A 23,674-nucleotide genomic window follows, 5' to 3' on the forward strand; every position below is an offset into this window, starting at 1 on the left:
TTCCGGGAAGGGAAGGGAAGGGAAGGGAAGGGAAGGGAAGGGAAGGGAAGGGAAGGGAAGGGAAGGGAAGGTCCCGGGAATGGAATGGAAGGGAAGGGAAGGGAAGGGAAGGGAAGGGAAGGGAAGGGAAGGGAAGGGAAGGGAAGGGAATGTTCTGGGAAGGGAAGGGAAGTGAAGGGAAGGGAAGGGAAGGGAAGGTTCCGGGAAGGGAAGGGAAGGGAAGGGAAGGGAAGGGAAGGGAAGGGAAGGGAAGGGAATGTGCTGGGAAGGGAAGGGAAGGGAAGGGAAGGGAAGGGAAGGTTCCGGGAAGGTTCCGGGAAGGTTCCGGGAAGGGAAGGGAAGGGAAGGGAAGGGAAGGGAAGGTTCCAGGAAAGAAGGTCCCGGGAAGGGAAGGTCCCGGGAAGGGAAGGGAAGGTTCCGGGAAGGGAAGGTCCCGGGAATGGAATGGAAGGGAAGGGAAGGGAAGGGAAGAGAAGGGAAGGGAAGGTTCCGGGAAGGTTCCGGGGAGGTTCCGGGAAGGGAAGGGAAGGGAAGGGAAGGGAAGGGAAGGGAAGGGAAGGTTCCAGGAAGTGAAGGTCCCGGGAAGGGAAGGTCCCGGGAAGGGAAGGGAAGGTTCCGGGAAGGGAAGGTCCCGGGAATGGAATGGAAGGGAAGGGAAGGGAAGGGAAGAGAAGGGAAGGGAAGGGAAAGGAAGGGAAGGGAAGGGAAGGGAAGGGAAGGGAAGGGAAGGGAAGGGAAGGGAAGGGAAGGGAAGGGAACGGTAGGGAAGGGAAGGGAAGGGAAGGGAAGGGAAGGGAAGGGAAGGGAAGGGAAGGGAAGGGAAGGGAAGGCAAGGGAAGGGAAGGGAAGGGAAGGTTCCGGGAAGGGAAGGGAAGGGAAGGGAAGGGAAGGGAAGGGAATGTGCTGGGAAGGGAAGGGAAGGGAAGGGAAGGGAAGGGAAGGGAATGTGCTGGGAAGGGAAGGGAAGGGAAGGGAAGGGAAGGGAAGGTTCCGGAAAGGTTCCGGGAAGGTTCCGGGAAGGGAAGGGAAGGGGAGGGAAGGGAATGTGCTGGGAAGGGAAGGGAAGGGAAGGGAAGGGAAGGGAAGGGAAGGGAAGGGAATGTGCTGGGAAGGGAAGGGAAGGGAAGGGAAGGGAAGGGAAGGGAAGGGAAGGTTCCGGGAAGGTTCCGGGAAGGGAAGGTCCCGGGAAGGGAAGGTCCCGGGAAGGGAAGGGAAGGTTCCGGGAAGGGAAGGTCCCGGGAATGGAATGGAAGGGAAGGGAAGGGAAGGGAAGAGAAGGGAAGGGAAGGGAAGGGAAGGGAAGGGAAGGGAAGGGAAGGGAAGGGAAGGGAAGGGAAGGGAAGGGAAGGGAAGGGAAGGGAAGGGAAGGGAAGGGAATGTTCTGGGAAGGGAAGGGAAGTGAAGGGAAGGGAAGGGAAGGGAAGGGAAGGTTCCGGGAAGGTTCCGGGAAGGGAAGGGAAGGGAAGGGAAGGGAAGGGAAGGGAAGGGAAGGTTCCAGAAAGGGAAGGTCCCGGGAAGGGAAGGTCCCGGGAAGGGAAGGGAAGGGAAGGGAAGGGAAGGGAAGGGAAGGGAAGGGAAGGGAACGGTAGGGAAGGGAAGGGAAGGGAAGGGAAGGGAAGGGAAGGGAAGGGAAGGGAAGGGAAGGTTCCAGGAAGGGAAGGTCCCGGGAAGGGAAGGTCCCGGGAAGGGAAGGGAAGGTTCCAGGAAGGGAAGGTCCCGGGAAGGGAAGGTCCCGGGAAGGGAAGGGAAGGTTCCGGGAAGGGAAGGTCCCGGGAATGGAATGGAAGGGAAGGGAAGGGAAGGGAAGGGAAGAGAAGGGAAGGGAAGGGAAGGGAAGGGAAGGGAAGGGAAGGGAAGGGAAGGGAAGGGAAGGGAAGGGAAGGGAAGGGAAGGGAATGTTCTGGGAAGGGAAGGGAAGTGAAGGGAAGGGAAGGGAAGGGAAGGTTCCGGGAAGGTTCCGGGAAGGGAAGGGAAGGGAAGGGAAGGGAAGGGAAGGGAAGGGAAGGGAAGGGAAGGGAAGGGAAGGTCCCGGGAATGGAATGGAAGGGAAGGGAAGGGAAGGGAAGGGAAGGGAAGGGAAGGGAAGGGAAGGGAAGGGAAGGGAATGTTCTGGGAAGGGAAGGGAAGTGAAGGGAAGGGAAGGGAAGGGAAGGTTCCGGGAAGGGAAGGGAAGGGAAGGGAAGGGAAGGGAAGGGAAGGGAAGGGAAGGGAATGTGCTGGGAAGGGAAGGGAAGGGAAGGGAAGGGAAGGGAAGGTTCCGGGAAGGTTCCGGGAAGGTTCCGGGAAGGGAAGGGAAGGGAAGGGAAGGGAAGGGAAGGTTCCAGGAAAGAAGGTCCCGGGAAGGGAAGGTCCCGGGAAGGGAAGGGAAGGTTCCGGGAAGGGAAGGTCCCGGGAATGGAATGGAAGGGAAGGGAAGGGAAGGGAAGAGAAGGGAAGGGAAGGTTCCGGGAAGGTTCCGGGGAGGTTCCGGGAAGGGAAGGGAAGGGAAGGGAAGGGAAGGGAAGGGAAGGGAAGGTTCCAGGAAGTGAAGGTCCCGGGAAGGGAAGGTCCCGGGAAGGGAAGGGAAGGTTCCGGGAAGGGAAGGTCCCGGGAATGGAATGGAAGGGAAGGGAAGGGAAGGGAAGAGAAGGGAAGGGAAGGGAAAGGAAGGGAAGGGAAGGGAAGGGAAGGGAAGGGAAGGGAAGGGAAGGGAAGGGAAGGGAAGGGAACGGTAGGGAAGGGAAGGGAAGGGAAGGGAAGGGAAGGGAAGGGAAGGGAAGGGAAGGGAAGGGAAGGCAAGGGAAGGGAAGGGAAGGGAAGGTTCCGGGAAGGGAAGGGAAGGGAAGGGAAGGGAAGGGAATGTGCTGGGAAGGGAAGGGAAGGGAAGGGAAGGGAAGGGAAGGGAATGTGCTGGGAAGGGAAGGGAAGGGAAGGGAAGGGAAGGGAAGGTTCCGGAAAGGTTCCGGGAAGGTTCCGGGAAGGGAAGGGAAGGGAAGAGAAGGGAAGGGAAGGGAAGGTTCCAGGAAGGGAAGGTCCCGGGAAGGGAAGGTCCCGGGAAGGGAAGGGAAGGTTCCGGGAAGGGAAGGTCCCGGGAATGGAATGGAATGGAAGGGAAGGGAAGGGAAGGGAAGGGAAGGGAAGGGAAGGGAAGGGAAGGGAAGGTTCCGGGAAGGGAACGGTAGGGAAGGGAAGGGAAGGGAAGGGAAGGGAAGGGAAGGGAAGGGATGGGAAGGGATACGAAGGGAAGGGAAGGGAAGGGAAGGGAAGGGAAGGGAAGGGAAGGGAAGGGAAGGGAAGGGAAGGGAAGGGAAGAGAAGGGAAGGGAAGGGAAGGGAAGGGAAGGGAAGGTTCCGGGAAGGGAAGGTCCCGGGAAGGGAAGGGAAGGGAAGGTTCCGGGAAGGGAAGGGAAGGTTCCGGGAAGGTTCCGGGAAGGGAAGGTTCCGGGAAGGTTCCGGGAAGGGAAGGGAAGGGGAGGGAAGGGAATGTGCTGGGAAGGGAAGGGAAGGGAAGGGAAGGGAAGGGAAGGGAAGGGAAGGGAATGTGCTGGGAAGGGAAGGGAAGGGAAGGGAAGGGAAGGGAAGGTTCCGGGAAGGTTCCGGGAAGGGAAGGTCCCGGGAAGGGAAGGTCCCGGGAAGGGAAGGGAAGGTTCCGGGAAGGGAAGGTCCCGGGAATGGAATGGAAGGGAAGGGAAGGGAAGGGAAGAGAAGGGAAGGGAAGGGAAGGGAAGGGAAGGGAAGGGAAGGGAAGGGAAGGGAAGGGAAGGGAAGGGAAGGGAATGTTCTGGGAAGGGAAGGGAAGTGAAGGGAAGGGAAGGGAAGGGAAGGGAAGGTTCCGGGAAGGTTCCGGGAAGGGAAGGGAAGGGAAGGGAAGGGAAGGGAAGGTTCCAGAAAGGGAAGGTCCCGGGAAGGGAAGGTCCCGGGAAGGGAAGGGAAGGGAAGGGAAGGGAAGGGAAGGGAAGGGAACGGTAGGGAAGGGAAGGGAAGGGAAGGGAAGGGAAGGGAAGGGAAGGGAAGGGAAGGGAAGGTTCCAGGAAGGGAAGGTCCCGGGAAGGGAAGGTCCCGGGAAGGGAAGGGAAGGTTCCGGGAAGGGAAGGTCCCGGGAATGGAATGGAAGGGAAGGGAAGGGAAGGGAAGGGAAGGGAAGAGAAGGGAAGGGAAGGGAAGGGAAGGGAAGGGAAGGGAAGGGAAGGGAAGGGAAGGGAAGGGAAGGGAAGGGAAGGGAAGGGAAGGGAAGGGAATGTTCTGGGAAGGGAAGGGAAGTGAAGGGAAGGGAAGGGAAGGGAAGGGAAGGGAAGGTTCCGGGAAGGTTCCGGGAAGGGAAGGGAAGGGAAGGGAAGGGAAGGGAAGGGAAGGGAAGGGAAGGGAAGGGAAGGTCCCGGGAATGGAATGGAAGGGAAGGGAAGGGAAGGGAAGGGAAGGGAAGGGAAGGGAAGGGAAGGGAAGGGAAGGGAATGTTCTGGGAAGGGAAGGGAAGTGAAGGGAAGGGAAGGGAAGGGAAGGGAAGGGAAGGTTCCGGGAAGGGAAGGGAAGGGAAGGGAAGGGAAGGGAAGGGAAGGTTCCAGGAAGGGAAGGTCCCGGGAAGGGAAGGTCCCGGGAAGGGAAGGGAAGGTTCCGGGAAGGGAAGGTCCCGGGAATGGAAGGGAAGGGAAGGGAAGGGAAGGGATGGGAAGGGAAGGGAAGGGAAGGGAAGGGAAGGGAAGGGAAGGGAATGTTCTGGGAAGGGAAGGGAAGGGAAGGGAAGGGAAGGGAAGGGAAGGGAAGGGATGGGAAGGGATACGAAGGGAAGGGAAGGGAAGGGAAGGGAAGGGAAGGGAAGGGAAGGGAAGGGAAGGGAAGGGAAGGGAAGGGAAGGGAAGGGAAGGGAAGCAAAGGGAAGGGAAGGGAAGGGAAGGGAAGGGAAGGGAAGGGAATGTGCTGGGAAGGGAAGGGAAGGGAATGGAAGGGAAGGGAAGGGAAGGGAATGTGCTGGGAAGGGAAGGGAAGGGAAGGGAAGGGAAGGGAAGGGAGGGTTCCGGGAAGGTTCCGGGAAGGTTCCGGGAAGGGAAGGGAAGGGAAGGGAAGGGAAGGGAAGGGAAGGGAAGGGAAGGTTCCGGGAAGGGAACGGAAGGGAAGGGAAGGGAAGGGAAGGGAAGGGAAGGGAAGGGATGGGAAGGGATACGAAGGGAAGGGAAGGGAAGGGAAGAGAAGGGAAGGGAAGGGAAGGGAAGGGAAGGGAAGGGAAGGGAAGGGAACGGAAGGGAAGGGAAGGGAAGGGAAGGGAAGGGAAGGGAAGGGAAGGGAAGGGAATGTGCTGGGAAGGGAAGGGAAGGGAAGGGAAGGGAAGGGAAGGGAAGGGAAGGGAATGTGCTGGGAAGGGAAGGGAAGGGAAGGGAAGGTTCCGGGAAGGTTCCGGGAAGGTTCCGGGAAGGGAAGGGAAGGGAAGGGAAGGGAAGGGAAGGGAAGGGAAGGTTCCAGGAAGGGAAGGTCCCGGGAAGGGAAGGTCCCGGGAAGGGAAGGGAAGGTTCCGGGAAGGGAAGGTCCCGGGAATGGAAGGGAAGGGAAGGGAAGGGAAGGGAAGGGAAGGGAAGGGAAGGGAAGGGATGGGAAGGGATACGAAGGGAAGGGAAGGGAAGGGAAGGGAAGGGAAGGGAAGGGAAGGGAAGGGAAGGGAAGGGACGGGAAGGGAATGTGCTGGGAAGGGAAGGGAAGGGAAGGGAAGGGAAGGGAAGGGAAGGGAATGTGCTGGGAAGGGAAGGGAAGGGAAGGGAAGGGAAGGGAAGGGAAGGTTCCGGGAAGGGAAGGTTCCGGGAAGGGAAGGGAAGGGAAGGGAAGGGAAGGTTCCGGGAAGGGAAGGTTCCGGGAAGGGAAGGGAAGGGAAGGTTCCGGGAAGGGAAGGTTCCGGGAAGGGAAGGGAAGGGAATGGAAGGGAAGGGAAGGGAAGGGAAGGGAAGGGAAGGGAAGGGAAGGGAAGGGAAGGGAAGGGAATGTGCTGGGAAGGGAAGGGAAGGGAAGGGAAGGGAAGGGAAGGGAATGTACTGGGAAGAGAAGGGAAGGGAAAGGAAGGGAAGGGAAGGGAAGGGAAGGGAATGTGCTGGGAAGGGAATGGAAGGGAAGGGAAGGGAAGGGAAGGGAAGGGAAGGGAAGGGAAGGTTCCGGGAAGGGAAGGGAAGGGAAGGGAAGGGAAGGGAAGGGAAGGCTCTGGGAAGGAAAGGGAAGGGAAGGTTTCGGGAAGATTTTGGGAAGGGAAAGGAAGGTTCGAGAAGGGAAGGTTCCGGGAAGGTTCCGGGAATGGTTCCGGGAAGTTTCCCGGAAGGGAAGGCATTGGAAGGGAAGGTTCCGGGATGGGAAGGTTCCGGCAAGGGAAGGGAAGGGAAGGGAAGGGAAGGGAAGGGAAGGGAAGGTTCCGGGAAGGGAAGTGGAAGGGAAGGGAAGGGAAGTGCAGGGAAGGGAAGGGGAGGGAAGAAAAGGGAAGGGAAGGGAAGGGAAGGGAAGGGAAGGGAAGGGAAGGGAAGGGAAGGGAAGGGAAGGTCCCAAGAACGGAAGGGAAGGGAAGGTTCCGGGAAGGGAAGGGAAGGTTCCGGGTAGGTTCCGGGAAGGTTCCGGGAACAGAAGGGAAGGGAAGGGAAGGGAAGGGAAGGGAAGGGAAGGGAAGGGAAGGGAAGGGAATGTGCTGGGAAGGGAAGGGAAGGGAAGGGAAGGGAAGGGAAGGGAAGGGAAGGGAATGTGCTGGGAAGGGAAGGGAAGGGAAGGGAAGGGAAGGGAAGGTTCCGGGAAGGTTCCGGGAAGGTTCCGGGAAGGGAAGGGAAGGGAAGGGAAGGGAAGGGAAGGGAAGGGAAGGTTCCAGGAAGGGAAGGTCCCGGGAAGGGAAGGTCCCGGGAAGGGAAGGGAAGGTTCCGGGAAGGGAAGGTCCCGGGAATGGAATGGAAGGGAAGGGAAGGGAAGGGAAGGGAAGGGAAGGGAACGGTAGGGAAGGGAAGGGAAGGGAAGGGAAGGGAAGGGAAGGGAAGGGAAGGGAAGGCTCTGGGAAGGGAAGGGAAGGGAAGGTTTCGGGAAGATTTTGGGAAGGGAAAGGAAGGTTCGGGAAGGGAAGGTTCCGGGAAGGTTCCGGGAATGGTTCCGGGAAGTTTCCCGGAAGGGAAGGCATTGGAAGGGAAGGTTCCGTGATGGGAAGGTTCCGGCAAGGGAAGGGAAGGGAAGGGAAGGTAAGGGAAGGGAAGGGAAGGTTCCGGGAAGGGAAGTGGAAGGGAAGGGAAGGGAAGGGAAGAAAAGGGAAGGGAAGGGAAGGGAAGGGAAGGGAAGGGAAGGGAAGGGAAGGGAAGGGAAGGGAAGGGAAGGGAAGGGAAGGGAAGGTTCCGGGAAGGGAAGGTCCCAAGAACGGAAGGGAAGGGAAGGTTCCGAGAAGGGAAGGGAAGGTTCCGGGTAGGTTCCGGGAAGGGAAGGGAAGGGAAGGGAAGGGAAGGGAAGGGAAGGGAAGGGAAGGGAAGGGAAGGGAAGGGAATGTGCTGGGAAGGGAAGGGAAGGGAAGGGAAGGGAAGGGAAGGGAAGGGAAGGAAAGGGAAGGGAAGGGAAGGGAAGGGAAGGGAAGGGAAGGGAAGGGAAGGGAAGGGAAGGGAAGGGAATGTGCTGGGAAGGGAAGGGAAGGGAAGGGAAGGGAAGGGAAGGGAAGGTTCCGGGAAGGTTCCGGGAAGGTTCCGGGAAGGTTCCGGGAAGGGAAGGGAAGGGAAGGGAAGGTTCCAGGAAGGGAAGGTCCCGGGAAGGGAAGGTCCCGGGAAGGGAAGGGAAGGTTCCGGGAAGGGAAGGTCCCGGGAATGGAATGGAAGGGAAGGGAAGGGAAGGGAAGGGAAGGGAAGAGAAGGGAATGTTCTGGGAAGGGAAGGGAAGGGAAGGGAAGGGAAGGGAAGGGAAGGGAAGGGAACGGTAGGGAAGGGAAGGGAAGGGAAGGGAAGGGAAGGGAAGGGAAGGGAAGGGATGGGAAGGGATACGAATGGAAGGGATGGGAAGGGATACGAAGGGAAGGGAAGGGAAGGGAAGAGAAGGGAAGGGAAGGGAAGGGAAGGGAAGGGAAGGGAAGGGAAGGGAAGGGAAGGGAAGGGAAGGGAAGGGAATGTGCTGGGAAGGGAAGGGAAGGGAAGGGAAGGGAAGGTTCCGGGAAGGTTCCGGGAAGGTTCCGGGAAGGGAAGGGAAGGGAAGGGAAGGGAAGGGAAGGTTCCAGGAAAGGAAGGTCCCGGGAAGGGAAGGTCCCGGGAAGGGAAGGGAAGGTTCCGGGAAGGGAAGGTCCCGGGAATGGAATGGAAGGGAAGGGAAGGGAAGGGAAGGGAAGAGAAGGGAAGGGAAGGTTCCGGGAAGGTTCCGGGAAGGTTCCGGGAAGGGAAGGGAAGAGAAGGGAAGGGAAGGGAAGGGAAGGGAAGGGAAGGGAAGGTTCCAGGAAGTGAAGGTCCCGGGAAGGGAAGGTCCCGGGAAGGGAAGGGAAGGTTCCGGGAAGGGAAGGTCCCGGGAATGGAATGGAAGGGAAGGGAATGGAAGAGAAGGGAAGGGAAGGGAAAGGAAGGGAAGGGAAGGGAAGGGAAGGGAAGGGAAGGGAAGGGAAGGGAAGGGAACGGTAGGGAAGGGAAGGGAAGGGAAGGGAAGGGAAGGGAAGGGAAGGGAAGGGAAGGGAAGGGATGGGAAGGGATACGAAGGGAAGGGAAGGGAAGGGAAGGGAAGGGAAGGGAAGGGAAGGGAAGGGAAGGGAAGGGAAGGGAAGGTTCCGGGAAGGGAAGGGAAGGGAAGGGAAGGGAATGTGCTGGGAAGGGAAGGGAAGGGAAGGGAAGGGAAGGGAAGGGAAGGGAATGTGCTGGGAAGGGAAGGGAAGGGAAGGGAAGGGAAGGGAAGGGAAGGGAAGGTTCCGGGAAGGTTCCGGGAAGGTTCCGGGAAGGGAAGGGAAGGGAAGAGAAGGGAAGGGAAGGGAAGGTTCCAGGAAGGGAAGGTCCCGGGAAGGGAAGGTCCCGGGAAGGGAAGGGAAGGTTCCGGGAAGGGAAGGTCCCGGGAATGGAATGGAAGGGAAGGGAAGGGAAGGGAAGGGAAGGGAAGGGAAGGGAAGGGAAGGGAAGGGAATGTTCTGGGAAGGGAAGGGAAGGGAAGGGAAGGGAAGGGAAGGGAAGGGAAGGGAAGGGAAGGGAAGGGAAGGTTCCGGGAAGGGAACGGTAGGGAAGGGAAGGGAAGGGAAGGGAAGGGAAGGGAAGGGAAGGGAAGGGAATGGATGGGAAGGGATACGAAGGGAAGGGAAGGGAAGGGAAGGGAAGGGAAGGGAAGGGAAGGGAAGGGAAGGGAAGGGAAGGGAAGGGAAGAGAAGGGAAGGGAAGGGAAGGGAAGGGAAGGGAAGGGAAGGTTCCGGGAAGGGAAGGTCCCGGGAAGGGAAGGGAAGGGAAGGTTCCGGGAAGGGAAGGGAAGGTTCCGGGAAGGTTCCGGGAAGGGAAGGTTCCGGGAAGGTTCCGGGAAGGGAAGGGAAGGGAAGGGAAGGGAATGTGCTGGGAAGGGAAGCGAAGGGAAGGGAAGGGAAGGGAAGGGAAGGGAATGTGCTGGGAAGGGAAGGGAAGGGAAGGGAAGGGATGGGAAGGTTCCGGGAAGGTTCCGGGAAGGGAAGGTCCCGGGAAGGGAAGGTCCCGGGAAGGGAAGGGAAGGTTCCGGGAAGGGAAGGTCCCGGGAATGGAATGGAAGGGAAGGGAAGGGAAGGGAAGAGAAGGGAAGGGAAGGGAAGGGAAGGGAAGGGAAGGGAAGGGAAGGGAAGGGAAGGGAAGGGAAGGGAAGGGAAGGGAAGGGAAGGGAATGTTCTGGGAAGGGAAGGGAAGTGAAGGGAAGGGAAGGGAAGGGAAGGGAAGGTTCCGGGAAGGTTCCGGGAAGGTTCCGGGAAGGTTCCGGGAAGGGAAGGGAAGGGAAGGGAAGGTTCCAGGAAGGGAAGGTCCCGGGAAGGGAAGGTCCCGGGAAGGGAAGGGAAGGGAAGGGAAGGGAAGGGAAGGGAAGGGAAGGGAACGGTAGGGAAGGGAAGGGAAGGGAAGGGAAGGGAAGGGAAGGGAAGGGAAGGGAAGGTTCCAGGAAGGGAAGGTCCCGGGAAGGGAAGGTCCCGGGAAGGGAAGGGAAGGTTCCGGGAAGGGAAGGTCCCGGGAATGGAATGGAAGGGAAGGGAAGGGAAGGGAAGGGAAGGGAAGAGAAGGGAAGGGAAGGGAAGGGAAGGGAAGGGAAGGGAAGGGAAGGGAAGGGAAGGGAAGGGAAGGGAAGGGAAGGGAAGGGAAGGGAAGGGAATGTTCTGGGAAGGGAAGGGAAGTGAAGGGAAGGGAAGGGAAGGGAAGGTTCCGGGAAGGTTCCGGGAAGGGAAGGGAAGGGAAGGGAAGGGAAGGGAAGGGAAGGGAAGGGAAGGGAAGGGAAGGGAAGGTCCCGGGAATGGAATGGAAGGGAAGGGAAGGGAAGGGAAGGGAAGGGAAGGGAAGGGAAGGGAAGGGAAGGGAAGGGAATGTTCTGGGAAGGGAAGGGAAGTGAAGGGAAGGGAAGGGAAGGGAAGGTTCCGGGAAGGTTCCGGGAAGGGAAGGGAAGGGAAGGGAAGGGAAGGGAAGGGAAGGGAAGGGAAGGGAAGGTTCCAGGAAGGGAAGGTCCCGGGAAGGGAAGGTCCCGGGAAGGGAAGGGAAGGTTCCGGGAAGGGAAGGTCCCGGGAATGGAAGGGAAGGGAAGGGAAGGGAAGGGAAGGGAAGGGAAGGGAAGGGAAGGGAAGGGAAGGGAAGGGAATGTTCTGGGAAGGGAAGGGAAGGGAAGGGAAGGGAAGGGAAGGGAAGGGAAGGGATGGGAAGGGATACGAAGGGAAGGGAAGGGAAGGGAAGGGAAGGGAAGGGAAGGGAAGGGAAGGGAAGGGAAGGGAAGGGAAGGGAAGGGAAGGGAAGCAAAGGGAAGGGAAGGGAAGGGAAGGGAAGGGAAGGGAAGGGAAGGGAAGGGAAGGGAATGTGCTGGGAAGGGAAGGGAAGGGAATGGAAGGGAAGGGAAGAGAAGGGAATGTGCTGGGAAGGGAAGGGAAGGGAAGGGAAGGGAAGGGAGGGTTCCGGGAAGGTTCCGGGAAGGTTCCGGGAAGGGAAGGGAAGGGAAGGGAAGGGAAGGGAAGGGAAGGGAAGGGAAGGGAAGGTTCCGGGAAGGGAACGGAAGGGAAGGGAAGGGAAGGGAAGGGAAGGGAAGGGATGGGAAGGGATACGAAGGGAAGGGAAGGGAAGGGAAGAGAAGGGAAGGGAAGGGAAGGGAAGGGAAGGGAAGGGAAGGGAAGGGAACGGAAGGGAAGGGAAGGGAAGGGAAGGGAAGGGAAGGGAAGGGAAGGGAAGGGAAGGGAAGGGAATGTGCTGGGAAGGGAAGGGAAGGGAAGGGAAGGGAAGGGAAGGGAAGGGAATGTGCTGGGAAGGGAAGGGAAGGGAAGGGAAGGTTCCGGGAAGGTTCCGGGAAGGTTCCGGGAAGGGAAGGGAAGGGAAGGGAAGGGAAGGGAAGGGAAGGTTCCAGGAAGGGAAGGTCCCGGGAAGGGAAGGTCCCGGGAAGGGAAGGGAAGGTTCTGGGAAGGGAAGGTCCCGGGAATGGAAGGGAAGGGAAGGGAAGGGAAGGGAAGGGAAGGGAAGGGAAGGGATGGGAAGGGATACGAAGGGAAGGGAAGGGAAGGGAAGGGAAGGGAAGGGAAGGGAAGGGACGGGAAGGGAATGTGCTGGGAAGGGAAGGGAAGGGAAGGGAAGGGAAGGGAAGGGAAGGTTCCGGGAAGGGAAGGGAAGGGAAGGGAAGGGAAGGGAAGGGAAGGGAAGGGAAGGGAAGGGAAGGTCCCAGGAATGGAAGGGAAGGGAAGGGAAGGTCCCGGGAATGGAAGGGAAGGGAAGGGAAGGGAAGGGAAGGGAAGGGAAGTTTCTGGGAAGGTTCTGGGAAGGTTCTGGGAAGGTTCTGGGAAGTGAAGGGAAGGGAAGGGAAGTTTCTTGGAAGGTTGTGGGAAAGTTCTGGGAAGGTTCTTGGAAGGGAAGGGAAGGGATGGTTCTGGGAAAGTTCTGGGAAGATTCTGGGAGGGGAAGGGAAGGGAAGGCTCTGGGAAGGGATGGTTCTGGGAAGGGAAGAGAAGGGAAGGGAAGATAAGGAAAGGGAAGAGAAGGGAAGGGAAGGGAAGGGAAGGGAAGGGAAGGGAAGGGAAGGGAAGGGAAGGGAAGGGAAGGGAAGGGAAGGGAAGGGAAGGGAATGTGCTGGGAAGGGATGGGAAGGGAAGGGAAGGGAAGGGAAGGGAATGTGCTGGGAAGGGAAGGGAAGGGAAGGGAAGGGAAGGGAAGGGAAGGGAAGGTTCCGGGAAGGTTCCGGGAAGGTTCCGGGAAGGTTCCGGGAAGGGAAGGGAAGGGAAGGGAAGGGAAGGTCCCGGGAAGGGAAGGTCCCGGGAAGGGAAGGGAAGGTTCCGGGAAGGGAAGGTCCCGGGAATGGAAGGGAAGGGAAGGGAAGGGAAGGGAAGGGAAGGGAAGGGAAGGGAAGGGAAGGGAAGGGAAGGGAAGGGAAGGGAATGTTCTGGGAAGGGAAGGGAAGGTCCCGGGAATGGAAGGGAAGGGAAGGGAAGGGAAGGGAAGGGAATGTGCTGGGAAGGGAAGGGAAGGGAAGGGAAGGGAAGGGAAGGGAAGGGAAGGTTCCGGGAAGGTTCCGGGAAGGGAAGGGAAGGGAAGGGAAGGGAAGGGAAGGGAAGGTTCCAGGAAGGGAAGGTCCCGGGAAGGGAAGGTCCCGGGAAGGGAAGGGAAGGTTCCGGGAAGGGAAGGTCCCCGGAATGGAATGGAACGGAAGGGAAGGGAAGGGAAGAGAAGGGAAGGGAAGGGAAGGGAAGGGAAGGGAAGGGAAGGGAACGGTAGGGAAGGGAAGGGAAGGGAAGGGAAGGGAAGGGAAGGGAAGGGAAGGGATGGGAAGGGATACGAAGGGAAGGGAAGGGAAGGGAAGGGAAGGGAAGGGAAGGGAAGGGAAGGGAAGGGAAGGGAAGGGAAGGGAAGGGAATGTGCTGGGAAGGGAAGGGAAGGGAAGGGAAGGGAAGGTTCCGGGAAGGTTCCGGGAAGGTTCCGGGAAGGTTCCGGGAAGGTTCCGGGAAGGGAAGGGAAGGGAAGGGAAGGGAAGGGAAGGTTCCAGGAAGGGAAGGTCCCGGGAAGGGAAGGTCCCGGGAAGGGAAGGGAAGGTTCCGGGAAGGGAAGGTCCCGGGAATGGAATGGAAGGGAAGGGAAGGGAAGGGAAGGGAAGGGAAGGGAAGGGAAGGGAAGGGAAGGGATGGGAAGGGATACGAAGGGAAGGGAAGGGAAGGGAAGGTCCCGGGAATGGAATGGAAGGGAAGGGAAGGGAAGGGAAGGGAAGAGAAGGGAAGGGAAGGGAAGGGAAGGGAAGGGAAGGGAAGGGAAGGGAAGGGAAGGGAAGGGAAGGGAAGGGAAGGGAAGGGAAGGGAAGGTTCCAGGAAGGGAAGGTCCCGGGAAGGGAAGGTCCCGGGAAGGGAAGGGAAGGTTCCGGGAAGGGAAGGTCCCGGGAATGGAATGGAAGGGAAGGGAAGGGAAGGGAAGGGAAGGGAAGGGAAGGGAAGGGATGGGAAGGGATACGAAGGGAAGGGAAGGGAAGGGAAGGTCCCGGGAATGGAATGGAATGGAAGGGAAGGGAAGGGAAGGGAAGAGAAGGGAAGGGAAGGGAAGGGAAGGGAAGGGAAGGGAAGGGAAGGGAAGGGAAGGGAAGGGAAGGGAAGGGAAGGGAAGGGAAGGGAAGGGAAGGGAATGTTCTGGGAAGGGAAGGGAAGTGAAGGGAAGGGAAGGGAAGGGAAGGTTCCGGGAAGGTTCCGGGAAGGTTCCGGGAAGGGAAGGGAAGGGAAGGGAAGGGAAGGGAAGGGAAGGTTCCAGGAAGGGAAGGTCCCGGGAAGGGAAGGTCCCGGGAAGGGAAGGGAAGGTTCCGGGAAGGGAAGGTCCCGGGAATGGAAGGGAAGGGAAGGGAAGGGAAGGGAAGGGAAGGGAAGGGAAGGGAAGGGAAGGGAATGTGCTGGGAAGGGAAGGGAAGGGAATGGAAGGGAAGGGAAGGGAAGGGAATGTGCTGGGAAGGGAAGGGAAGGGAAGGGAAGGGAAGGGAAGGGAGGGTTCCGGGAAGGTTCCGGGAAGGTTCCGGGAAGGGAAGGGAAGGGAAGGGAAGGGAAGGGAAGCGAAGGGAAGGTTCCGGGAAGGGAACGGAAGGGAAGGGAAGGGAAGGGAAGGGAAGGGAAGGGAAGGGATGGGAAGGGATACGAAGGGAAGGGAAGGGAAGGGAAGAGAAGGGAAGGGAAGGGAAGGGAAGGGAAGGGAAGGGAAGGGAACGGAAGGGAAGGGAAGGGAAGGGAAGGGAAGGGAAGGGAAGGGAAGGGAAGGGAAGGGAATGTGCTGGGAAGGGAAGGGAAGGGAAGGGAAGGGAAGGGAAGGGAATGTGCTGGGAAGGGAAGGGAAGGTTCCGGGAAGGTTCCGGGAAGGTTCCGGGAAGGTTCCGGGAAGGGAAGGGAAGGGAAGGGAAGGGAAGGGAAGGGAAGGTTCCAGGAAGGGAAGGTCCTGGGAAGGGAAGGTCCCGGGAAGGGAAGGGAAGGTTCCGGGAAGGGAAGGTCCCGGGAATGGAAGGGAAGGGAAGGGAAGGGAAGGGAAGGGAAGGGAAGGGAAGGGAAGGGAAGGGAAGGGATACGAAGGGAAGGGAAGGGAAGGGAAGGGAAGGGAAGGGAAGGGAAGGAAAGGGAAGGGACGGGAAGGGAATGTGCTGGGAAGGGAAGGGAAGGGAAGGGAAGGGAAGGGAAGGGAATGTGCTGGGAAGGGAAGGGAAGGGAAGGGAAGGGAAGGGAAGGGAAGGTTCCGGGAAGGTTCCGGGAAGGTTCCGGGAAGGTTCCGGGAAGGGAAGGGAAGGGAAGGGAAGGGAAGGTCCCGGGAAGGGAAGGTCCCGGGAAGGGAAGGGAAGGTTCCGGGAAGGGAAGGTCCCGGGAATGGAAGGGAAGGGAAGGGAAGGGAAGGGAAGGGAAGGGAAGGGAAGGGAAGGGAAGGGAAGGGAAGGGAAGGGAATGTTCTGGGAAGGGAAGGGAAGGTCCCGGGAATGGAAGGGAAGGGAAGGGAAGGGAAGGGAAGGGAAGGGAAGGGAAGGGAAGGGAAGGGAATGTGCTGGGAAGGGAAGGGAAGGGAAGGGAAGGGAAGGGAAGGGAAGGGAAGGTTCCGGGAAGGTTCCGGGAAGGGAAGGGAAGGGAAGGGAAGGGAAGGGAAGGTTCCAGGAAGGGAAGGTCCCGGGAAGGGAAGGTCCCGGGAAGGGAAGGGAAGGTTCCGGGAAGGGAAGGTCCCCGGAATGGAATGGAACGGAAGGGAAGGGAAGGGAAGAGAAGGGAAGGGAAGGGAAGGGAAGGGAAGGGAAGGGAAGGGAACGGTAGGGAAGGGAAGGGAAGGGAAGGGAAGGGATGGGAAGGGATACGAAGGGAAGGGAAGGGAAGGGAAGGGAAGGGAAGGGAAGGGAAGGGAAGGGAAGGGAAGGGAAGGGAAGGGAAGGGAAGGTTTCGGGAAGGGAAGGGAAGGGAAGGGAAGGGAAGGGAAGGGAAGGGAAGGGAAGGGAAGGGAAGGGAATGTGCTGGGAAGGGAAGGGAAGGGAAGGGAAGGGAAGGGAAGGGAAGGGAACGGTAGGGAAGGGAAGGGAAGGGAAGGGAAGGGAAGGGAAGGGAAGGGAAGGGAAGGGATGGGAAGGGATACGAAGGGAAGGGAAGGGAAGGGATACGAAGGGAAGGGAAGGGAAGGGAAGGGAAGGGAAGGGAAGGGAAGGGAAGGGAAGGGAAGGGAAGGGAAGGGAAGGTTCCGGGAAGGGAAGGGAAGGGAAGGGAAGGGAAGGGAAGGGAAGGGAATGTGCTGGGAAGGGAAGGGAAGGGAAGGGAAGGGAATGTGCTGGGAAGGGAAGGGAAGGGAAGGGAAGGGAAGGTTCCGGGAAGGTTCCGGGAAGGTTCCGGGAAGGGAAGGGAAGGGAAGGGAAGGGAAGGGAAGGGAAGGTTCCAGGAAGGGAAGGTCCCGGGAAGGGAAGGTCCCGGGAAGGGAAGGGAAGGTTCCGGGAAGGGAAGGTCCCGGGAATGGAATGGAAGGGAAGGGAAGGGAAGGGAAGGGAAGGGAAGGGATGGGAAGGGATACGAAGGGAAGGGAAGGGAAGGGAAGGGAAGGGAAGGGAAGGGAAGGGAAGGGAAGGGAAGGGAAGGGAAGGTTCCGGGAAGGGAAGGGAAGGGAAGGGAAGGGAAGGGAAGGGAAGGTTCCGGGAAGGGAAGGTTCCGGGAAGGGAAGGGAAGGGAAGGTTCCGGGAAGGGAAGGTTCCGGGAAGGGAAGGGAAGGGAAGGGAAGGGAAGGGAAGGGAAGGGAATGGAAGGGAAGGGAAGGGAAGGTTCCGGGAAGGGAAGGGAAGGGAAGGTTCGGGGAAGGGAAGGGAAGGGAAGGGAAGGGAAGGGAAGGGAAGGGAAGGGAAGGGAAGGGAAGGGAATGTGCTGGGAAGGGATGGGAAGGGAAGGGAAGGGAAGGGAAGGGAATGTGCTGGGAAGGGAAGGGAAGGGAAGGGAAGGGAAGGTTCCGGGAAGGTTCCGGGAAGGGAAGGGAATGGAAGGGAAGGGAAGGGAAGGGAAGGTCCCGGGAAGGGAAGGTCCCGGGAAGGGAAGGGAAGGTTCCGGGAAGGGAAGGTCCCGGGAATGGAATGGAAGGGAAGGGAAGGGAAGGGAAGAGAAGGGAAGGGAAGGGAAGGGAAGGGAAGGGAAGGGAAGGGAAGGGAAGGGAAGGGAAGGGAAGGGAAGGGAAGGGAAGGGAAGGGAAGGGAAGGGAATGTTCCGGGAAGGGAAGGGAAGGTCCCGGGAATGGAAGGGAAGGGAAGGGAAGGGAAGGGAAGGGAAGGAAAGGGAAGGTTCCGGGAAGGTTCCGGGAAGGTTCCGGGAAGGGAAGGGAAGGGAAGGGAAGGGAAGGGAAGGGAAGGGAAGGGAATGTGCTGGGAAGGGAAGGGAAGGGAAGGGAAGGGAAGGGAACGGTAGGGAAGGGAAGGGAAGGGAAGGGAAGGGAAGGGAAGGGAAGGGAAGGGAAGGGAAGGGATGGGAAGGGATACGAAGGGAAGGGAAGGGAAGGGAAGGGAAGGGAAGGGAAGGGAAGGGAAGGGAAGGGAAGGGAAGGGAAGGGAATGTGCTGGGAAGGGAAGGGAAGGGAAGGGAAGGTTCCGGGAAGGTTCCGGGAAGGTTCCGGGAAGGTTCCGGGAAGGGAAGGGATGGGAAGGGACACCGAAGGGAAGGGAAGGGAAGGGAAGGGAAGGGAAGGGAAGGGAAGGTTCCGGGAAGGGAAGGGAAGGGAAGGGAAGGGAAGGGAAGGGAAGGGAAGGGAATGTGCTGGGAAGGGAAGGGAAGGGAAGGGAAGGGAAGGGAAGGGAACGGTAGGGAAGGGAAGGGAAGGGAAGGGAAGGGAAGGGAAGGGAAGGGAAGGGAAGGGAAGGGAAGGGATGGGAAGGGATACGAAGGGAAGGGAAGGGAAGGGAAGGGAAGGGAAGGGAAGGGAAGGGAAGGGAAGGGAAGGGAAGGGAAGGGAAGGGTAGGGAAGGGAAGGGAAGGGAAGGGAAGGGAATGTGCTGGGAAGGGAAGGGAAGGGAAGGGAAGGGAAGGGAAGGGAAGGGAATGTGCTGGGAAGGGAAGGGAAGGGAAGGGAAGGGAAGGGAAGGTTCCGGGAAGGTTCCGGGAAGGTTCCGGGAAGGGAAGGGAAGGGAAGGGAAGGGAAGGGAAGGTTCCAGGAAAGGAAGGTCCCGGGAAGGGAAGGTCCCGGGAAGGGAAGGGAAGGTTCCGGGAAGGGAAGGTCCCGGGAATGGAATGGAAGGGAAGGGAAGGGAAGGGAAGAGAAGGGAAGGGAAGGGAAGGGAAGGGAAGGGAAGGGAAGGGAAGGGAAGGGAAGGGAAGGGAAGGGAAGGGAAGGGAAGGGAATGTTCTGGGAAGGGAAGGGAAGGGAAGGGAAGGGAAGGGAAGGGAAGGGAAGGTTCCGGGAAGGGAAGGTCCCGGGAAGGGAAGGGAAGGTTCCGGGAAGGGAAGGTCCCGGGAATGGAATGGAAGGGAAGGGAAGGGAAGGGAAGAGAAGGGAAGGGAAGGGAAGGGAAGGGAAGGGAAGGGAAGGTTCCGGGAAGGGAACGGTAGGGAAGGGAAGGGAAGGGAAGGGAAGGGAAGGGAAGGGAAGGGAAGAGAAGGGAAGGGAAGGTTCCGGGAAGGGAAGGGAAGGGAAGGGAAGGGAATGTGCTGGGAAGGGAAGGGAAGGGAAGGGAAGGGAATGTGCTGGGAAGGGAAGGGAAGGGAAGGTTCCTGGAAGGTTCCGGGAAGGTTCCGGGAATGTTCCGGGAAGGGAAGGGAAGGGAAGGGAAGGGAAGGGAAGGGAAGGGAAGGTTCCAGGAAGGGAAGGTCCCGGGAAGGGAAGGTCCCGGGAAGGGAAGGGAAGGTTCCGGGAAGGGAAGGTCCCGGGAATGGAATGGCAGGGAAGGGAAGGGAAGGGAAGGGAAGGGAAGGGAAGGGAAGGGAAGGGAAGGGAAGGGAAGGGAAGGGAAGGGAAGGGAATGTTCTGGGAAGGGAAGGGAAGGGAAGGGAAGGGAAGGGAAGGGAAGGGAAGGGAAGGGAAGGTTAGGTTCCGGGAAGGGAACGGTAGGGAAGGGAAGGGAAGGGAAGGGAAGGGAAGGGAAGGGTAGGGAAGGGAAGGGAAGGGAAGGGATGGGAAGGGATACGAAGGGAAGGGAAGGGAAGGGAAGGGAAGGGAAGGGAAGGGAAGGGAAGGGAAGGGAAGGGAAGGGAAGGGACGGGAAGGGAATGTGCTGGGAAGGGAAGGGAAGGGAAGGGAAGGGAAGGGAAGGGAAGGGAATGTGCTGGGAAGGGAAGGGAAGGGAAGGGAAGGGAAGGGAAGGGAAGGGAAGGTTCCGGGAAGGGAAGGGAAGGGAAGGGAAGGGAAGGGAAGGGAAGGGAAGGTTCCGGGAAGGGAAGGTTCCGGGAAGGGAAGGGAATGGAAGGGAAGGGAAGGGAAGGGAAGGGAAGGTTCCGGGAAGGGAAGGGAAGGGAAGGGAAGGGAAGGGAAGGGAAGGTCCCAGGAATGGAAGGGAAGGGAAGGGAAGGTCCCGGGAATGGAAGGGAAGGGAAGGGAAGGGAAGGGAAGGGAAGGGAAGGGAAGTTTCTGGGAAGGTTCTGGGAAGGTTCTGGGAAGGTTCTGGGAAGTGAAGGGAAGGGAAGGGAAGTTTCTTGGAAGGTTGTGGGAAAGTTCTGGGAAGGTTCTTGGAAGGGAAGGGAAGGGATGGTTCTGGGAAAGTTCTGGGAAGATTCTGGGAGGGGAAGGGAAGGGAAGGCTCTGGGAAGGAATGGTTCTGGGAAGGGAAGAGAAGGGAAGGGAAGATAAGGAAAGGGAAGAGAAGGGAAGGGAAGGGAAGGGAAGGGAAGGGAAGGGAAGGGAAGGGAAGGGAAGGGAAGGGAAGGGAAGGGAAGGGAAGGGAAGGGAAGGGAAGGTTCTGGGAAGGGAAGGGAAGGGAAGGGAAGGGAAGGGAAGGGAAGGGAAGGGAAGGGAATGTGCTGGGAAGGGATGGGAAGGGAAGGGAAGGGAAGGGAAGGGAAGGGAAGGGAAGGGAATGTGCTGGGAAGGGAAGGGAAGGGAAGGGAAGGGAAGGGAAGGGAAGGGAAGGTTCCGGGAAGGTTCCGGGAAGGTTCCGGGAAGGGAAGGGAAGGGAAGGGAAGGGAAGGTCCCGGGAAGGGAAGGTCCCGGGAAGGGAAGGGAAGGTTCCGGGAAGGGAAGGTCCCGGGAATGGAATGGAAGGGAAGGGAAGGGAAGGGAAGAGAAGGGAAGGGAAGGGAAGGGAAGGGAAGGGAAGGGAAGGGAAGGGAAGGGAAGGGAACGGTAGGGAAGGGAAGGGAAGGGAAGGGAAGGGAAGGGAAGGGAAGGGAAGGGAAGGGAAGGGATGGGAAGGGATACGAAGGGAAGGGAAGGGAAGGGAAGGGAAGGGAAGGGAAGGGAAGGGAAGGGAAGGGAAGGGAAGGGAAGGGAAGGGAAGGTTCCGGGAAGGGAACGGTAGGGAAGGGAAGGGAAGGGAAGGGAAGGGAAGGGAAGGGAAGGGAAGAGAAGGGAAGGGAAGGTTCCGGGAAGGGAAGGGAAGGGAAGGGAAGGGAATGTGCTGGGAAGGGAAGGGAAGGGAAGGGAAGGGAATGTGCTGGGAAGGGAAGGGAAGGGAAGGTTCCTGGAAGGTTCCGGGAAGGTTCCGGGAATGTTCCGGGAAGGGAAGGGAAGGGAAGGGAAGGGAAGGGAAGGGAAGGGAAGGTTCCAGGAAGGGAAGGTCCCGGGAAGGGAAGGTCCCGGGAAGGGAAGGGAAGGTTCCGGGAAGGGAAGGTCCCGGGAATGGAATGGCAGGGAAGGGAAGGGAAGGGAAGGGAAGGGAAGGGAAGGGAAGGGAAGGGAATGTTCTGGGAAGGGAAGGGAAGGGAAGGGAAGGGAAGGGAAGGGAAGGGAAGGGAAGGTTAGGTTCCGGGAAGGGAACGGTAGGGAAGGGAAGGGAAGGGAAGGGAAGGGAAGGGTAGGGAAGGGAAGGGAAGGGAAGGGATGGGAAGGGATACGAAGGGAAGGGAAGGGAAGGGAAGGGAAGGGAAGGGAAGGGAAGGGAAGGGAAGGGAAGGGAAGGGAAGGGACGGGAAGGGAATGTGCTGGGAAGGGAAGGGAAGGGAAGGGAAGGGAAGGGAAGGGAAGGGAATGTGCTGGGAAGGGAAGGGAAGGGAAGGGAAGGGAAGGGAAGGGAAGGGAAGGTTCCGGGAAGGGAAGGGAAGGGAAGGGAAGGGAAGGGAAGGGAAGGGAAGGTTCCGGGAAGGGAAGGTTCCGGGAAGGGAAGGGAATGGAAGGGAAGGGAAGGGAAGGGAAGGGAAGGTTCCGGGAAGGGAAGGGAAGGGAAGGGAAGGGAAGGGAAGGGAAGGGAAGGTCCCAGGAATGGAAGGGAAGGGAAGGGAAGGTCCCGGGAATGGAAGGGAAGGGAAGGGAAGGGAAGGGAAGGGAAGGGAAGGGAAGTTTCTGGGAAGGTTCTGGGAAGGTTCTGGGAAGGTTCTGGGAAGTGAAGGGAAGGGAAGGGAAGTTTCTTGGAAGGTTGTGGGAAAGTTCTGGGAAGGTTCTTGGAAGGGAAGGGAAGGGATGGTTCTGGGAAAGTTCTGGGAAGATTCTGGGAGGGGAAGGGAAGGGAAGGCTCTGGGAAGGAATGGTTCTGGGAAGGGAAGAGAAGGGAAGGGAAGATAAGGAAAGGGAAGAGAAGGGAAGGGAAGGGAAGGGAAGGGAAGGGAAGGGAAGGGAAGGGAAGGGAAGGGAAGGGAAGGGAAGGGAAGGGAAGGGAAGGGAAGGGAATGTGCTGGGAAGGGATGGGAAGGGAAGGGAAGGGAAGGGAAGGGAAGGGAAGGGAAGGGAATGTGCTGGGAAGGGAAGGGAAGGGAAGGGAAGGGAAGGGAAGGGAAGGGAAGGTTCCGGGAAGGTTCCGGGAAGGTTCCGGGAAGGGAAGGGAAGGGAAGGGAAGGGAAGGGAAGGGAAGGGAAGGTCCCGGGAAGGGAAGGTCCCGGGAAGGGAAGGGAAGGTTCCGGGAAGGGAAGGTCCCGGGAATGGAATGGAAGGGAAGGGAAGGGAAGGGAAGAGAAGGGAAGGGAAGGGAAGGGAAGGGAAGGGAAGGGAAGGGAAGGGAAGGGAAGGGAAGGGAAGGGAAGGGAAGGGAAGGGAAGGGAAGGGAAGGGATACGAAGGGAAGGGAAGGGAAGGGAAGGGAAGGGAAGGGAAGGGAAGGGAAGGGAAGGGAAGGGAAGGGAAGGGAAGGGAAGGGAAGGGAAGGGAATGTACTGGGAAGGGAAGGGAAGGGAAAGGAAGGAAAGGGAAGGGAAGGGAAGGGAAGGGAAGGGAAGGGAAGGGAAGGGAAGGGAAGGGAAGGGAAGGGAAGGGAATGTGCTGGGAAGGGAAGGGAAGGGAAGGGAAGGGAAGGGAAGGGAAGGTTCCGGGAAGGGAAGGGAAGGGAAGGGAAGGGAAGGGAAGGTTTCGGGAAGATTTTGGGAAGGGAAAGGAAGGTTCGGGAAGGGAAGGTTCCGGGAAGGTTCCGGGAATGGTTCCGGGAAGTTTCCCGGAAGGGAAGGCATTGGAAGGGAAGGTTCCGGGAAGGGAAGGGAAGGGAAGGGAAGGGAAGGTTTCGGGAAGATTTTGGGAAGGGAAAGGAAGGTTCGGGAAGGGAAGGTTCCGGGAAGGTTCCGGGAATGGTTCCGGGAAGTTTCCCGGAAGGGAAGGCATTGGAAGGGAAGGTTCCGGGATGGGAAGGTTCCGGCAAGGGAAGGGAAGGGAAGGGAAGGGAAGGGAAGGGAAGGGAAGGGAAGGGAAGGGAAGGTTCCGGGAAAAGAAGTGGAAGGGAAGGGAAGGGAAGTGCAGGGAAGGGAAGGGAAGGGAAGAAAAGGGAAGGGAAGGGAAGGGAAGGGAAGGTTCCGGGAAGGGAAGTGGAAGGGAAGGGAAGGGAAGGGAAGGGAAGGGAAGGGAAGGTTCCGGGAAGGGAAGGTCCCGGGAAGGGAAGGGAAGGGAAGGTTCCGGGAAGGGAAGGGAAGGTTCCGGGAAGGGAAGGGAAGGGAAGGGAAGGGAAGGGAAGGGAAGGGAAGGGAAGGGAAGGGAAGGGAATGTGCTGGGAAGGGAAGGGAAGGGAAGGGAAGGGAAGGGAAGGGAAGGGAAGGGAAGGGAATGTGCTGGGAAGGGAAGGGAAGGGAAGGGAAGGGAAGGGAAGGGAAGGGAATGTGCTGGGAAGGGAAGGGAAGGGAAGGGAAGGGAAGGGAAGGTTCTGGGAAGGTTCCGGGAAGGTTCCGGGAAGGGAAGGGAAGGGAAGGGAAGGGAAGGGAAGGTTCCAGGAAGGGAAGGTCCCGGGAAGGGAAGGTCCCGGGAAGGGAAGGGAAGGTTCCGGGAAGGGAAGGTCCCGGGAATGGAAGGGAAGGGAAGGGAAGGGAAGGGAAGGGAAGGGAAGGGAAGGGAAGGGAAGGGAAGGGAAGGGAAGGGAAGGGAAGGGAAGGGAATGTTCTGGGAAGGGAAGGGAAGGGAAGGGAAGGGAAGGGAAGGGAAGGGAAGGGAAAGGATGGGAAGGGATACGAAGGGAAGGGAAGGGAAGGGAAGGGAAGGGAAGGGAAGGGAAGGGAAGGGACGGGAAGGGAATGTGCTGGGAAGGGAAGGGAAGGGAAGGGAAGGGAAGGGAAGGGAAGGGAATGTGCTGGGAAGGGAAGGGAAGGGAAGGTTCCGGGAAAGGAAGGGAAGGTTCCGGGAGGGGAAGGGAAGGGAAGGGAAGGGAAGGCTCTGGGAAGGGAAGGGAAGGGAAGGTTTCGGGAAGATTTTGGGAAGGGAAAGGAAGGGAAGGGAAGGGAAGGGAAGGGAAGGGAAGGGAAGGGAAGGGAAGGGAAGGGAAGGGAAGGGAAGGGAAGGGAAGGGAAGGGAATGTGCTGGGAAGGGAAGGGAAGGGAAGGGAAGGGAAGGGAAGGTTCCGGGAAGGTTCCGGGAAGGTTCCGGGAAGGTTCCGGGAAGGGAAGGGAAGGGAAGGGACGGGAAGGTTCCAGGAAGGGAAGGTCCCGGGAAGGGAAGGTCCCGGGAAGGGAAGGGAAGGTTCCGGGAAGGGAAGGTCCCGGGAATGGAATGGAAGGGAAGGGAAGGGAAGGGAAGAGAAGGGAAGGAAAGGGAAGGGAAGGGAAGGGAAGGGAAGGGAAGGGAAGGGAAGGGA

The sequence above is a fragment of the Melozone crissalis genome, unplaced genomic scaffold (assembly GCF_028551555.1).
Source record: "Melozone crissalis strain CALT ecotype California unplaced genomic scaffold, PUWL_Pcris_2 ptg000074l_1, whole genome shotgun sequence".
NCBI lineage: Eukaryota > Metazoa > Chordata > Aves > Passeriformes > Passerellidae > Melozone > Melozone crissalis.